Source organism: Neofelis nebulosa, chromosome 3 (assembly GCF_028018385.1).
Source record: "Neofelis nebulosa isolate mNeoNeb1 chromosome 3, mNeoNeb1.pri, whole genome shotgun sequence".
Classification (NCBI taxonomy): Eukaryota; Metazoa; Chordata; class Mammalia; order Carnivora; family Felidae; genus Neofelis; species Neofelis nebulosa.
In genome coordinates this window covers 197031089-197047507 of record NC_080784.1, presented here as the reverse complement: position 1 = coordinate 197047507, position 16419 = coordinate 197031089, and the positions used below count along the sequence as shown (strand labels likewise).

The following is a 16419-nucleotide window of genomic DNA, read 5'->3' as shown; positions in this document are numbered from 1 at the left end:
AGAGACTCTTAAATACTGAGAACAATCTGAGGGTCGATGGGGGGGTGGGAGGGAGGGAGGGTGGGTGACGGGCATTGAGGAGGACACCTGTTGGGATGAGCACTGGGTGTTGTATGGAAACCAATTTGACAATAAATTATGTTTAATATAAAAAAATAAAAGCAAGAGCACTTGAAATGTGACTTGTCCCAATTGAGGTGCACCATAAGTAGAAAATACACCCTTGATTTCAAGATTTAATACATGAAAAAAGGATATAAAGTATCTCATTATTTTTATATTAATTATTCCTTAAGACGATAATATTTTGGATATATTAGGTTAAATAAATAAAAAAATGGGTTAAAATTATGTAGGTTTCTTTTTACTTTTTTAAATGTTTGTTTGAGAGAGAGCAAGAAGGGGAGGGGCAGAGAAGGGAGACACAGAATCTGAAGCAGCTCCAGGCTCTGAGTTGTTAGCACAGAGCCCGACACGGGACTGGAACTCATGAACCACGAGATCATGACCTGAGCCAAAGTCAGATGCTATCATGACCTGGCCTGAAGTCTTTTGCTTAACTGACTGAGACACCCAGGTGCCTGTCCTTTAATTTTTTTAAAGGTAGTAACTAGAACATTAAAACTATGTACATGATTTGCATTTTTTTCTAGTGGATTTTGTGAGTTAAGTTTTTGGGTGTTTTCAGATTTGTTGGTGAACCCCTTCTTCCGCCATAACGTTTTCCTCTTTGGTGTTCTTCGTGCCTCACGACCTTCAGTTCCCACCATCCTGATTCACCAGGCACGCTGTCAAATACTGGCCCCTGAAAGAGAAAGCATTCAGAATCTGGATCCTTTTCCTCTCAGGTTTCTTCATTCGTGTGCAGATTTACTGACTCTCCCCCATCCTTCAGTGCTAGCTGGGTACATTTAGGGGGATTTGGAGGGGCTACCTTGCCAAGCCCCTCCCCTACAGTAAGTATCCACTTGTCTTTCATTTACAAAAATTTACAATTACTTCAGGGATTTCTCTCAGAACAGAGACGAGGTTTTGCTTCCACCCAGACTGGGGTGGGCAGTTAGGTTTATTGGGGCCACAGCCAGGGGACCAATGGTTGGACCTGAGTACACTTGCCAGCTCGTGCTTCTTGATAGCATAGGAATTGGAAGAACCCTGGGCTTGACTGATGAGCTCATCTGCTGGATACTCAGCAATGGTCTTGATGTCCCAGAGGGCGGCCCCATGGTCACCTGTGCACAGCAGTCAGATGGCCTGATTCCCACGGCGTAGTGGGGACACATCGGTGGCCTGATGCTTCACTGTTCTGGTTCGCCCAGTTCGGGTTGAGTCCTCCCGGAACCTGTGAATAATCACATGCACCAGGACCTGTGCGGTCAGGGGGGTGATGTGTGGTTTCTCACCGGTGAGCAGATAGATGATCTCCAAGGTACACTTGGCAATGGGCGTGGTCATGAGCTGCTTGCCGTTGTTATGGCCGTGCAACGTCATCGAGTTGGTGAGGCTCTCCACAGCAGGGCGCCAGGCTTTTCAGAAGCATTTGGCCGCATAGTGCCCTGTGCTGCGGGACAAGTACTTGGCACATTCTGCTTCACCGCAATGTAATCCTTCAAGGAAACGGCACTCATCTGCACGTCACTGGTGCTCCACTTCCCCAGGGGTTTGATGTCAGGGGTCTCTGTGATGCAGGTTGCACCATCTCCCACTCGGTCACCTTGAAGGCGTGGCTGGGGATCACAATGGTTCCAGGCACACCATACACACGCCCCTACGGGCAAAAGCCACTTAACCTGCTCCATTCTTACCATCTGTAAAATGGGCATGGTATTTAATGCCTATTTGGCTAACAGAGTCCAAAAGAAAGCGGTTGGGAAATCATATAACCTTGAGAAGAAACCGCCCCTCCCCCCTAAAAATCAGGAGTTGGAAGCACTCGTGTTTAAATGGTGTCCCCTGCACATCAGCTCATCTCCAAAAGAAAAAACAAAGAATCAGTTGATGGGATTAAATCACCTAGAGATGTGTCACCTCTTAGAAGCATTGGAAATGTGTGAGAGCTTCAGGCATAACCTGTGTGTGCCAGAATCAAAGCACGGATAACAGGCTCACTACCCCGTGGGCTAAAGCAAACGCTCCAGGGATCCCACAGCCAGACCACCGTTTTCTAATAAAGCATTCTCCGCTGTAACACAGTCCTTAAAGTGTTAGAAAGGTCTTAGCATGGATTATAGCAAACATCTCAGTACATCTTTCTCAGAAAGGATGTTGAAGCACCACTGGGGTGAATTTTAAATATGGTCTTATTAACATATCCTTTCCTATAGCTCAGAAAACGTAGGAGGCACTAAAAGTCCTCCTAGAAAGTGCATTGTTCATGAAAAGATGTTCAACGTCACTCCTCATCAGGGAAATAAAAATCAAGACCACACTGAGATACCACCTCATGCTGGTCAGAGTGGCTAAAATGAACAAATCAGGAGACTATAGGTGCTGGCGAGGATGTGGAGAAACGGGAACCCTCTTGCACTGTAGGTGGGAACGCAAACTGGTGCAGCCGCTCTGGAAAGCAGTGTGGAGGTTCCTCAAAAAATTAAAAATAGATCTACCCTATGACCCAGGAATAGCACTGCTAGGAATTTACCCAAGGGATACAGGAGTGCTGATGCGTAGGGGCACTTGTACCCCAATGTTTATAGCAGTGCTTTCAACAATAGCCAAATTATGGAAAGAGCCTCAATGTCCATCAGCTGATGAATGGGTAAAGAAATTGTGGTTTATATACACAATGGAATACTACTTGGCAATGAGAGAGTGAAATCTGGCCATTTGTAGCAACGTGGATAGAACTGGAGAGTGTGATGCTAAGTGAAATAAGTCAGGCAAAGAAAGACAGATATCATTTGTTTTCACTCATATGTGGATCCTGAGAAACTTAACAGAAGACCAGGGAGGAGGGGAAGGGAAATAAAAGTTAAAGTTACAGACAGGGAAGGAAGCAAACCATAAGAGACTCTTAAATACGGAGAACAAACTGAGGGCTGATGGGGGGTGGAGAAGACGGGAAAGTGGATGACGGGCATTGAGGCAGGCACTTGTTGGGATGAGCACTGGGTGTTGTATGGAAATCAGTTTGACAACACATTATATTTAATATATAAAAAAAGAAAGTGCATTGTTGAAACCTGACTTATTTTTCACTATGCATGCAAAATTCATGCAAAGTGGTAACGCATGCATTCAAAGTGACTACCCGAGGGGGCTTGTGGGTTGGTCAGGTGAGTTTCTGAAGCAATTACTCTGAAAATGTTAGACTGCTGGGTTTTTTAATGTTTATTTACTTATTTTGAGAGTGAGAGGAACAGAGAGAGAACCCCAAGCGATCCAGATGGGGGCTCGCTCTCAGGAACAGTGAGACGATGACCTGAGCTGAAACCAAGAGTCAGACACTTAACCGACTGAGTCACCCATGCACCCCAGGCTGCTTTTCAATCTAAACAGAGGCATAGCTACTGTGCGTCTCCTCTCGAGCTACAAGGTGTTGACATGTTAGAAGGAAGTCCCAATTATTTAAGTGAGAATGGGAATGTGGAAGGGGTCTTGACTTTATTACACTGTTTGGCTGTGATATTCAAGACATACGGAATATGAGAATATTTTCAATGGGTATTGAAGGTTGGGGATGGGTGATGGTGGTAGACAGTGGGTTCACAACCCTGGGCTGAGATGACCAAAGAGCTAAAACTGCATAAAAGGCCCTTCTATTCAGAACAATCTACTCCCACGGTGGCTTCTTCTATATAGAGTTAGTAAGTCAAATTTGTGACTAGCAACACTAAAGTTGGAATGAAAATACCTGCCCACAGACAGATATCTAAAAGAACACTCATAACAGCTTTATTCATTCAGTGGAATACAACTCAGCCATAAAAAGGAAAGGACTATTGGTAAATAGAATACCATGGATTAATCTTATAAACCTTACATTTGGGCAATAGAGGCCAGAAAATAAGATTAAGTATAATGTTATTCCATTAATATGAAGTTCCAGGATAGGAGACACTAAATTATGGTGACTGGTACCAGCATAGTTGTGTCCAGGGAGAAGAAATGCCTGGAATGTGGTATAAGGGGGGTACTTTGCGGAAAGATGAAAATGTTCTGTATCATTTGGGGGGTGGCGTTTGAACAAAGGTATACGTTGGTCAAAACTCATCAAAATGTACATAAAATCTGCATTTTATTGTATGCAATTTATACTCCTATTTATAAAAAAGGTAGAAGAAAAAAAAGTCGTTTCCCAAGTTTAAATACAATTTCCTTATAGCACAGCTATCATGAGTCTGGGTTCAATCTGATTTCAACATTCATCCATATATGAGTCTTCTCTTCTCCAAGGATTTAATACAATTTCTTTCACTCTTTTCCCAGGAAGTGGGTGAAAAGGAAAAGTAGTCTGTCGGTGAACGGGCTTTACTAATGGGAGAAAGGGTTTGCCCAACCATTGCACTTAAAAGACCAGAGAACAATCCCCTCCTTCAGGTATCTAGTTTCAGACTGTTTTAATGATAATTGCCCTGTAATGGTTCCCTTAGCAACTAGCATCTAACATCTGAAATAGAATTTGGAGTTTGAGGAAGAAATATGTTGTATTTTTCAGGCCACTTTTCCAAAGGGGCAAGCATCTAGAAGAAGCATCTTTCATTTCAAACAGAATGAAGGTAAAGACGACATAATTACAAGAGAGATATAAGCTGGTTTCACCACATACTTCTCCATTGCCTTGACAGTCAGTCAGCAATCTAATCTAGCCTCTAGCCTCTGTCTGTTGATTCATTATATTCAAATAAGGTACAGCATGAGTACAAAACTCTGGATATGGACCAACAAAAGTGAATTCTCTGCCATATGCTTTATAATTCTTCCAGTCCTGAGAAACTAAGCAATCTTGTTTCAGTTAGTGTAAAAATGTAAAGTAGCTTCAGATAAACACTAAAAGAACCTGAGTATTCTAACAGTAATGATTAACAATAATATTTATATTAATATTTATATTCTGGCTTCCAGACTTTGATGAATTTCTTTCTTTGACTTGTAGTCATAAGAGAGGATGTCAATGATGATGATGATGGTGATGGTGATGATGGTGATGATGATGGTGGTGATGGTGATGATGATGATGGTGATGATGGTGGTGATGATGGTGGTGATGATGATGGTGATGGTGATGATGGTGATGATGGTGATGATGGTGGTGATGATGATGGTGGTGATAATGATGGTGATGGTGATGATGGTGATGGTGATGATGATGGTGATGATGGTGGTGATGGTGATGATGATGATGGTGATGGTGGTGATGATGATGGTGGTAGTAGTGACATTGATGCAGCTTCTTATGAGCATGTTGGTTACCAAGTGGAATGCAGGTAGCAAATGTATTGCCTCCTAGAACTTATTCATTCTAGAGCTTTCATCTTGTGGTTGGAATCCCTCCACTCTTTGGCTCATACTGTCCACACTATTATGCCCACCCGACATGAAGCCTATGTTCTCTGCCTAATTGACACACCCATTCAATTTTATTTTCTACAGCTCCTGGACATGCACCTTTCCCACCAGTAAGCCTTTTCTCCACATCATCATAGGATCAATATACACTTATTCTTCTAATAGGAGGGCTCTATCTCACATGAAAAATAAGCCTTAATTAAATGGAATCATTTATTATCTTTGTATATTTTTTTTTGTTTCCAATGTTAGCTGAGTACACAGTAGGCACAAGGCACCATCCTTGACAAATGTGAAAGCACATGTCATTAATAATGCCAGTGCATTAAATACATATGCTATAGACGGAGATAGTAAAGTTATGGAAAACTATGGTCATGAACAACTGAATTGGCTAAAATGGCTGTGTTATTGGGCATTGGTTTTCAAAAGTCCAAAAGATGACAGTGAGAGTTTTTATTTTAAGAGCAATCATTGAAAGAATCAACTGACCTTGCTCTTCTCCGTCTCAAGTTAGAAAATAAACAGTGAAAGTGTATCTTAGTGGTTTGCAAGTGATTCAGAGTGGGACGCTCAGCTATTAGAAAGCCATCGATTTGGCTGGAGGAAATGAGTTGCCTGCAGGATTGTGAGGTCAGGGAAAGGTGCCAAGGTGCACCACATTTCTTGGCAAGAACTCAAGCTCATTGCTAAACGCCTGCTATTACTCTGAATCCACGTTTTTGAGCCTTTGCAAAACTCTTCCTTTGATAGTCAATATCTTTCATTCAATTTCTCCATCTTTCCAGATTCTTGACATTGGTATAGGATCTTCCTCTTTGATTACAGTCCCCAAACCCACATTTTTAACAAATTAATTTGCTGCTTTGAGACTGACTATTCTTTTTAGAATGACAATCAACTTTGCCTAGAGGCTCTATTTTCAGAAATATCTCTCACTCTAGAAAATAAACAAGTTTGCCAAGAGTATTACTCAGGAAAAAAAAAAAAAAAGGTGCTGGTGGTTTAAGAATAGCAAAGCCATTCTCCACTCTCACCAGACTGCTTCAAGTAAGGTGTATTGGGAAGGGTCCTGGCTGAACGGGAAACCAGCAGATGCAGTTCTATTCTGGGCTTCTCTTCTGTGTGACCTTGAGCAAATCACTCAATTTTTCTGCAGTTCAGTTTACTCAGGTTGAAAAAAAAAATTGGAATGATAATACCAGGATGTTGTGGAGAGTCATCAGATTAGCAAGACGCCTTGGACCCTTGAGGCACAAACTAATGTAGAAAAATAGAAGATATTCAAGACTTGGCTCACGGCAATGCATCTTGTATTCTATGTACTGTATTCTTCCCCCCCCCCTTTCCTCACTGTTTGCAAGCTCCATGAATTATTCCTTTCAAACATTCTATTCTATTTGAATTGTTGCTCGGTAACAAACGATGGGATACACGTGCATCTTACTGAAATCAGTTCACTTCAATTCAACACAATAAAGATCGAAGGAGTTACTTATAGAAAGTAGGTTATTAATTTGATGATAATCCATAATCCCCCTAATATTCAGAAACACCCGGCTTCTCTTTTTTTCCTACCCATAAAGAATCTAATGTTGTTTTACTGACACCGCCTATTTGCTAAGTGGTTACTAACTGCGGGGCGTTTTTCTCAACACTGTGGTTGCATCATCAGATAGTTGTCAAACTCCATGAGGGGTGTCTCACTTATGTCCTCATTTTACAGACTAGAAAACGGAGTGAAGATTAGCAAAGACTCAACACTCAAGTTATCATGAGCATAACTGTCCTCTGACCTTGGGTCTCTGAGCTTCTAGCCACTAACTTACACTTTCCCCGAACTCGTGATTGTCAAGTGTAAGTTTTTGAATATGTGACGTGCTTGTGAACGATGCAGGTTGCTGAGACTCACACACAGATCATCCTGATGCTATGGCTTGTTTATTGCGTGTTAGAGATACATCCAAGGATTGAAAGTGAGGGGCTCTGCTGTGTATTCAGTGGCGACTGAGGGTCAGAACAAAGACCTTGTGGAAAGCCAGGAGGGGGCCATCCTGTTGCCAGGTTCGGATAAGCAGATGGGTGCAGCAACCCTTATGACACTCAGTTATTGGGTGGTTAAGCAAGTGTGACCAGACCCACAACCCAACTCTTACCCCATTAGTTGGTGAACAGCATTAGGATGGTCACACTATAAGTCAGGGGTTCTCAACCTCAGCACTATTGAAATTTTGGGTCTGATGATTCCTTTTTGTGGGAATCGTACTATGCACTATAGAACATTTAGCTGGATGCATGTTGTCTAACCACCTGTAGCGAGTAGCATGCCCTCACTGCTGTAAAAATGAAAAAAACAAAAACAAAAACAAAAAAACCCTCCAGACTTTACCAAATGTGTAAGGGACCAATCACCCTTGCTTGAGAACAACTGTCCTTCCTGTGTTTATATCAGATAACTTAGGACATTGGGGAGGTCCAGCTATGGAAGTCCATTTTCTGCCTAACACTTGTCACCTAAAAAGCATCTGTAAAGAATCCAGGTAATCAATAAGGCCCCCTCTTGGCTCTTAAGGCCTGTCTATTCTACTAGAGGAAATGCCATATTTACATATGTAACAACACAATAAAATAGCGATGGCTGTAAAAAGGGTTCCAAGCCCTGTGTGGACCCAATGGCTTGTACCCACCTCAGACTCCTCAAAAGCCCTGCCTGTAGGAGGAGAACAATCCCACCAAGAAGAGACAGAAGACAGAAGACAGAAGACAGAAGAGACAGAAGAGATGAAGCCTGAGTCCCATGATCTGGAGTAGCTGTGGCAGCCGAGGGAGGCGTTTTAGGGACACGGCTCTGCTGACAGGGGCACATGCTCAGAGGGAGAGAGAAGGGGTGTGTAGCAGCCAGGAGCCTACATTGCTGACCGGCACTGGAGCTCTTGAGCTGAGGGCACAGCAGGTGGGTGGCGGGCAGTGAAAAGTGATGGAACATGAGAAAGTGGAGGCAGGGGAGCAAACCACTGCAGGAAGGATTTGTTTGGAAGGGAATGAAAGTTACTGCCTGAGGGTGAAGCAGAAGAAAAGGAAAATCTAAGCTGACATATTTACAGGATGGTTCCAGAACTAGACAGGCTGGCTTATATAACACAATACAGGTGTAAAAACTGCATGGCCTGAGCAATGGAAGGACTTTCAAGTCACGCACAACACAAGGGGAGGGCAGGAAGTCACTGGCCGGAGCTCCGGTGTGGGTTATTTAAAAAAGAATATTTCTAATGTTTATTTATTTTTGAGAGAGGCAGAGATAGAATGCAAATGGGCTAGGGGCAGGGAAAGAGGGAGACACAGAATCCAAAGCAGGCTCCAGGCTCTGAGCTGTCCGCACAGAGCCCGATGCGGAGGTCGAACCCACGAGCTGTGAGATCATGACCTGAGCTGAACTAGGACGCTCAACCGACGGAGCCACTCGGGTGCCCCTGGTGTGGGTTATTTTAAAGCACTGAAAGAAAAAGTCACAGAGACAGATTTTCATTTCTTGCTGGCACTTCCTTGAGAAATCGCAGAAATGAGAGGCCTTCCTTTTAAGGCATTTCGGATCCAGACGGGCTCTTTGAAACATTGACCTTTCACAGGCCTGTAGTTAGTGCTGTGCTAGAAAAAAGTTTATCAACTGCCTCTCTGGGACAAAATGAAACAGAAAAACATTACCCTTAGATTTGTAGCGTTTGCTGATTTCAGGGATGTAAATACTCCCCCGCGGCAAATTTTAAGCTGCTATCCAGCATCCACGGCAGAGGAGAATCAGAAGAGGTGCGTTCAACTGACTCTCACTACCAAGTGTGACTGGTTTCCAGCCTGAGTTCGCTGACTTCAGCACACAGCGCAGCCTGTCTCCTCCAAGTCATGCTTTCTAGAAGGCCATCTTCTCAGCACTTTGTCCTTGACTGAACATTTGCGCGGAATGAAAACTTTCAAGTTAAGGACTTCCCAAGGGCTAGCTTGGCTCAAGGTAATAGTTTCCATTTTGTTGTGACTTTGTATCCATCGGCCCTGGTGGAATGCACAGGAATGCGACATTCAGGCAGTAGAAGGCCAACTTGAAATTCCCAGGACAAGTGTGATCCCCCACAGATGTCTAGAACAACAAAATAAACAAATGGGGGAAAAGTGGACGAAATAAATGGCTTCTGTAGGTGGAATTTAAATCGGTAGCTTTCGCTGTTTGCTTATTTGGAGGACTTTGATTTCTCGAATTTGGACTGACAGAGTAGTAGCTATGGTATCTCTCTTGTGCTCAAAGGGTAGCAGGGGGATAGACAGAGACAGCCTTCAGGAAGCTGCAATCATGACAAGGGCTTAAGAAAAAAAATAGTTTCTATCTCCAGAGAAAGGAACAGGGGAGGGAGAAAGGACAGGGCATGTGGCTGAATTCACTGTGTCTTCTGGCTCTCGCGTTTAGTTCCGCTGAAGTCACAACATGAGACTGAGACCCTGTGAAAACTTCCAATGAGCTTGGATAAAACCTTCCTACGTCCTTGTCTTTTTTGGTTCTTGTTCATTACAAGATGCCAGGAATAAACCTTCACACATCAGTGTCCTCAATTTAGAATCCAAGTGGCCACACATGTATGGTCCAATTCCCCACTGAAAACTCTTTTGGAGAGTATTTTTTATGGTAACACATTTTCATGTAGCAAGCAATGTAAAAAAAAAAAAAAAATTGATAGCAAATGACGGAGGGGAAAACATTTGTACCGCGAGAGGTACATGGGATGAAACTTCGTGTTTTTTTCTCCAGCCTTTTTTCCCTCCTACTATATTTCTACTAAGTCATCTTACTCTCAAGGTGTTTAGAACAATGAGCTGTGTTTCTAGTTCATATCCTTCTTTTGAAAAGAAATACTAGTAGGCAAATGTCAACAAGAGAAATAACCTCATTAGCATGCCCCTGTCTTCCCTTTTCTGTCCCTGGCTCTGTAAATTAAAGACAGGAACACAGGCTGGTGCAAAAAAAAAAAAAAAAAAAGAATATTTAATTTCTTGATTTGAACTCAAAGAAGGCGTGTGGGTTAGAGAGCTCTCTCAGAAATTAGAGCGGAGTTTTTTGTGTGTTTGATAACTGGCCTACCTCATTAGGTCCATGCGGGTTTAAGGATGCTTTCCTGAGGGTGCACTGGAAGGTCCCCTCAGAGGACAAGGAATTATTTTCCTTGAAGATTTCTTGGGCAATTGTAACCCTTTCTCTGTAATTGCCCCATTTGGCCTTGACGTTCTTTTAAGAGCAAAGGGCGTTCCTAAACGTGTGCTTGTTTGGCTCACTACACTTCCTCTTGCCCAGCCCTCAGTGGACTCTCTTACTGGGGAGTCTATGAATAGTTCTCCCTGGGCTGTGCGCTCAAGAGTGTTGGGGCTCATGAGATTTTCATCTGCTTGCCCCTCAGAGCACCTATCCCAGTGGCTCAGAATGGTGACGACCTGTGGCACGTTCAGGATTCAATAGTCTACCCGGCGCTTTCAACACCATTGCTCAGTCCATCATTGCACCCCTGGGAAAGAAGCAGGAGGGGATTTTATTGGAGAGGGGGAAAGAGTGGGAACCCAAGATTTTGGAGCAATATCGTGAAGCCAGTTTGGAAGTAAAAATCAGCATTTGTCGTAAACCTTTACTTCCATCTCCTATTTTGTTTCTCAGAAAGAATCCATTATCCATTGAGACAACACCCTTTTCTGATAGGAGATTTTAAAATTGCCTTTCGTAGATGCTGCTTGGTAGCACAAATCTGGTTATTTGCTATGTTTCATCTATGGGATCCTGTGGTCCCCTCACCTATTGATGCTAGATGATGGGTCATATTTGGACCCAACCCAGCATCCCCGGTGCTATGATGACCAGTCTAATCCAGAAGGAGAGAGGCTTCCAAGGATGGTCCCATCCAAGAGCTCAAAAAAAAAGTGACATCGTCAGATAAGGCCTTTGGGAACAACAGCCTCCGCAATGAAGGTTCAAGACACATTTCTAGATTATTCCTCAATCTCCCATGCTAGCAGCAAGCAAAGGTGCTGTTAGGATAAGGATACTAGGACTGCACGGGGCTTAAATAGAATTGGATTGGGAAAGGTATTTTCATGGGCAACGGGATTTATAAATTTTCATGAAATAAAACAAATAACTTTCTCCTTTGAATTGAGCTAGAGATATTGCAACTTCTACTCCCATGATCCATCCATGCATCAGGAAGTCAATATTTTTTTCTAATATTTGACAAGACACTCACTGTCTTATCCCCGACAAATCCAGGGAGACTTTGCTGAAAGTTGTGTGTGTTAGGAGGTGGGGAGAGGTGTTGAGGGATTCCGGTAATAGGAATCGTGTTACTATTCTACCGCAAATGAGCCTCAGAGCGATTTTCATGATGTTCACAATTGGTCAAGAGTAAAGATGGAATTCGGATCCAATTCCTCTGATATCAGGCCTTCTAACTCTGAATCCAATTTTCTGTGCTCTCCAGCCCTGTTGCTGCCTGCATAGAGAGTGTTCAATAAAGGTTTGCCGAACAGGATTGAATGCAACGGCAGGCCAGAGGGAGTTTTAGATCTGCCTTCCCAATAAAGACAATTACCTCTCCACCAGATTCTCAGCTTTTTGTTCTGCCTCTGAGTTCATTTGATAAGAGACTTGATTTGGGCTTGTTTTAGCAGATAAGTTCAGTTAATATTTATTTTAGGAAAGTGGGATTAGTGAAGATAGGTGGGGAATGAATTATACATTCTCTGAGCAACTGAAGGTCGTTAGGAAAACACGCAGCTGCTGGAGATTTCCAAGTGAGACTAGCATAGAGAGGGCTCGAGGCAATTTCCAAATGTTCTGGTTTCTATTTATTGGAATCACTTCGGAAGTGGCAAACAGGACGATGGGGCTGTTAATCCAAATAAAAGGGAACTTTTTAAAAGAGAAAGCGACACATCTTTAAATTTGGAGAAGACGGCTTCGAAGGCTGGCAGACGGTGTGGGCAGTGAGTTGGGGGAGCCACAGGAGTTGAGTACTTTGTTGCATCACGGAGCGTAAGAAGCCACGAAGAGGAGGATCAGGTGGGGAAAACCAACTCAACTGGGGAAATGGGCCCTGGCAAGGGCAGCCATTCTAGTGCAGAGGCCAGAAACCGTACCCGACTCAGGTAGCATTTCGGAATGTATTAGCATTGGGGATTTCTCTCCATTGGGACACACAGTCTGCTGTAGAATAAAACTGGAGGTTGAGGTTGGGCAGTGATAATACCTAATACGTCATCCTTCATCCTCCTTACCCATAAGCCAGGTACTGTGCTAAGTACTTTGTCTGAATTAGCACATTAAATGCCCACAGCATCCCTACATGCCGGGGAAAATCATACAAAATTTATACAAGGGGAAACACGCTAAAAATGTGGTTTCTTTGCCCTGATTCATAAGCCCAAAGTGGCCAAATCGGATCAGAACGCAAAATCAGACCCACGTGATGGCACATCGTTACTGTGTATCGTGGATCCGAGTGCCTGATAGTGTGTGGTGTGCTTCTTCAGAAAGGAGCACCAGAGAACGTGTGTGGATGATTTTGTAGTGCTCGACGGGGAGATGAATTTGAGGCACTAAAATGTCCAGGGTCCTTTTCTATCATAGAGAAAACACAATCTGTGGAAAGGAAGTATTCATTCCTCCTCATCTGAAGCAGTGGAGGTGAAGAATTGTCTTCTTTCTCTATTTAGGACTGATTGACTCAGGAACAGGGCAATGTGGATAGGTGGGTGGGGTCCACCAGGCTTTCTGGTGAGAGAGGTCTGGTAAAAACAACGGCAGGAGAAGGCAGGTTGTCTGGGCGTCTCTCATTATTCATTCCGCAGATAGTTGTTGGGCCCCTGCTACATGCCAGGCAATGTCCTAGGCACCAGGGCACAGTGTGTCCAGCAGAGACCAAAAGGACAATTTAGAAGGAGCAGAAGTTTGGGGATAAGAAAATCCCAGCATTGTCACCGACTAGCTAAATGACCTTGGACATGTTACTTAACCCCTCTCAGCCTCTGCCCCTACCTGATATGGTCTTAATGAAGCCCAGCTCTGAGGGTTAATGTGAGGAGTAGTAAGATAATGCATGTAAGATGCCTGGCTCATGGTAGATGCATATTTAAATAGTAACGCTATTTCTATGCATTATTAAGGATTTCATTCTCCTTAGAAATCATGCGTTTTCTTCATGATGTGATAAGGTACCATCTTCCTCCGTGTCTCCTAAAATTCATAGAATCTAGCTATTTCATCTTGTTTCCTGGAAGATGCTAGATATGAAGAAACCTGGATTTCTTGAGTTTTCAATTCTGTATTTCTGGGCTGTACTTACCCTTCTCCTCCTCCTTTCTTTTCAAGAAAGGTATGGTTGATGTGATGGTTAATTCCGTGTGCCAACTTGAGTGGGCCACACGGTGCCCAAACACGTAATCGAAGGCTATTCTGGGTGTGTCTGTGAGGGTGTTTTTGGATGAGATTAACATTTGGATCAGTAACTGAGGGAAGCAGATTGCCCTCCCAGTGTGGGTGGGCCGCAGCTAATCAGTTGAAAGCCTAAATAGAAGGAAAAGATTGACCTCGAAGTTCCAGGTAAGTCCACTTGACTCTCCTTGGAGATGGGACATCAGTTTTTTTCCTGCTTTTGGACTTGAACTAAAATATCCTTTTTTTTTTTTTTTTTTTTTTTTTTTTTGGGACAGAGAGAGACATAGCATGAACGGGGGAGGGGCAGAGAGAGAGGGAGACACAGAATCGGAAACAGGCTCCAGGCTCTGAGCCATCAGCCCAGAGCCTGACGCGGGGCTCGAACTCACGGACCGCGAGATCGTGACCTGGCTGAAGTCGGACGCTTAACCGACTGCGCCACCCAGGCGCCCCAAAATATCCATTTTTGGTTCTCAAGCCTGTTGGCCTTTGGACTAGAACTTACACCATTGGCTTTCCTGTTTCTCAGGCCTCCAGGCTTGAACTAGAACTCAGTCTCCTGAATTGTCAGTCTCCAGCTTGCTGACTGCAGATCTCGGGACTTCTCAGCCACCATCTTACGTGAACCAATTCTTTACAATATGTATCTATATGTAACACACACAAAAAATATATATCTCATCATAATTATATACAGATAATTACATTCTAGTTACATATATAATGATATATATATATATATATATATACTTGTATATAATATATACTATAATCATGGAATGAAGCCATATAACTGTAATGTACTAGAAAAATTATACTTATATACCTGTCTTAAAATAATTATATTAAGGTATATAATTGTGTGTTAATCATTACTTAAATTGTACATTCATGATTAATCATATATGAATATAAATTAATCGCTATATTACTATAGTTATATAATAACTTTTGACTCCTGAAAAACTTAACTACTATTGGCCAACTGTTGACCAGAAGCTGTTCCGATAACCGAAACAGTTAACACATGTTTTGTGTGTTGTATGTATTATGTGCAGTATCCTTACGGTAAAGTAAACTAGAGAAAAGAAAATGTTATCATGAAAATCATAGGAAAGGGAAAATACATGATTAGTATTGTACTGTATTTATCAAAACAACAAAACCCATGCAGTTCAAAAATCTAGTTACAGAACATATATTATATATTATAGTTATACAGCATATAGTAAAACCAGTTCTCGATCTCTGGAGAATCCCCAAAACAGAGTTGAGGATGCTCAAGTACGGTCATGGCATCTCTCCAAGGTTATGTTAGTGCCCAAGGGCATAAACAAGTAATTTCCAGCTCTCCTGGCTCCTGGTTCCAAGCCCCTCGTGCAGAATTCTTCACTCCACCTGCCTCCCAGTAATAAACACTAACTTCATAGGTAAGAAGAAGGAAATGCAGTTCGGGGGTCTTTTTTTTTTTTTTTTTTACAAGATGGGGTGGGCTCTAACTTCAGCAGCCATGACCCTTCCTAGACAGAGGAGGGAAAAGTGTCCCCACAATAACGGAGGGAAGGGGCGTGGCCTGCCAGGTGCTCAGCAAGGCGTACCGCGCATGCTCGCACATCGCACATCTTTCTTTCTTCCAATTCTCTCAGAAATCTATCCTGGCTCTCATTTTTAGATGAGAACACCGAGACCCAATACGACCAATGCCATAGAGCTGGTGAATAATGGGCTCCCTTCTGCACGAATCTAGAGCTCACATTCTCACCGGGACAATAAACAACACGCCCTCAAATTGAGCGCAGGTGTGGATGAAGTGCACTCGGAGGAGAGGGTCCGAGAGAGCCTGAGGATGTGCTAGAAGGCTGGGTTCTGCTTCCCGCCCTGATTCTAGCCTTGCATTTCCTGTCCTGTCGCTATTTATGCCCCATATGCCTGTGTGGTACACATGAGTCTGGGAAGATGCCAGGGCCTGGCAGGCAATGCTTGTTTTACAGCCAAGCACACCTGCTCTTGCAGTCTGCCAAACCCTTTAGCTGCTGGCTGCTGGGCTGCGTGATTATCTCCCTTCAGACCCCATGCCTTCATGTTCCATTCTCTTTCCATGGAAAGAAGAACATCTCTCTCTCTCTCTCTCTCTCTCTCTCTCTCTCTCTCTCCTCTTCCACCTTTCGTCTTTCGCTTTCTCTCTCCCTCCCACCTCCTCTCTTTCTCTCTCCCTCACCTTTCTTTCCCTCTCTCTTTTTGGGTGGACTTTGTCCTCATTTTATAAAAAGTAATAATAATAATAAAAAAGAAACAAAACCTCTTTTGGGTGCTTTTTGCTGAAACTTGTAGACAGGGCTCGTTCTTTGCAAAAGTCTTGTGCCTCTGGCTTCCATTTTTCAGCCCTAATTTGGTACTCGTTGTCCTTTGCTGCTTTTTCTTCCTGCGGAATTTTTACCAAGTCCTAAACACTG

At 43.2% G+C, this 16419-nt stretch overlaps 1 pseudogene; it reads right to left on the bottom strand.

Moving 5' to 3' along the window:
• Nucleotides 1-975: 975 nt before the first annotated feature.
• On the bottom strand, nucleotides 976-16048 carry LOC131508101 (small ribosomal subunit protein uS7-like; annotated as a pseudogene).
• Between the last annotated feature and the right edge of the window lie 371 nt (nucleotides 16049-16419).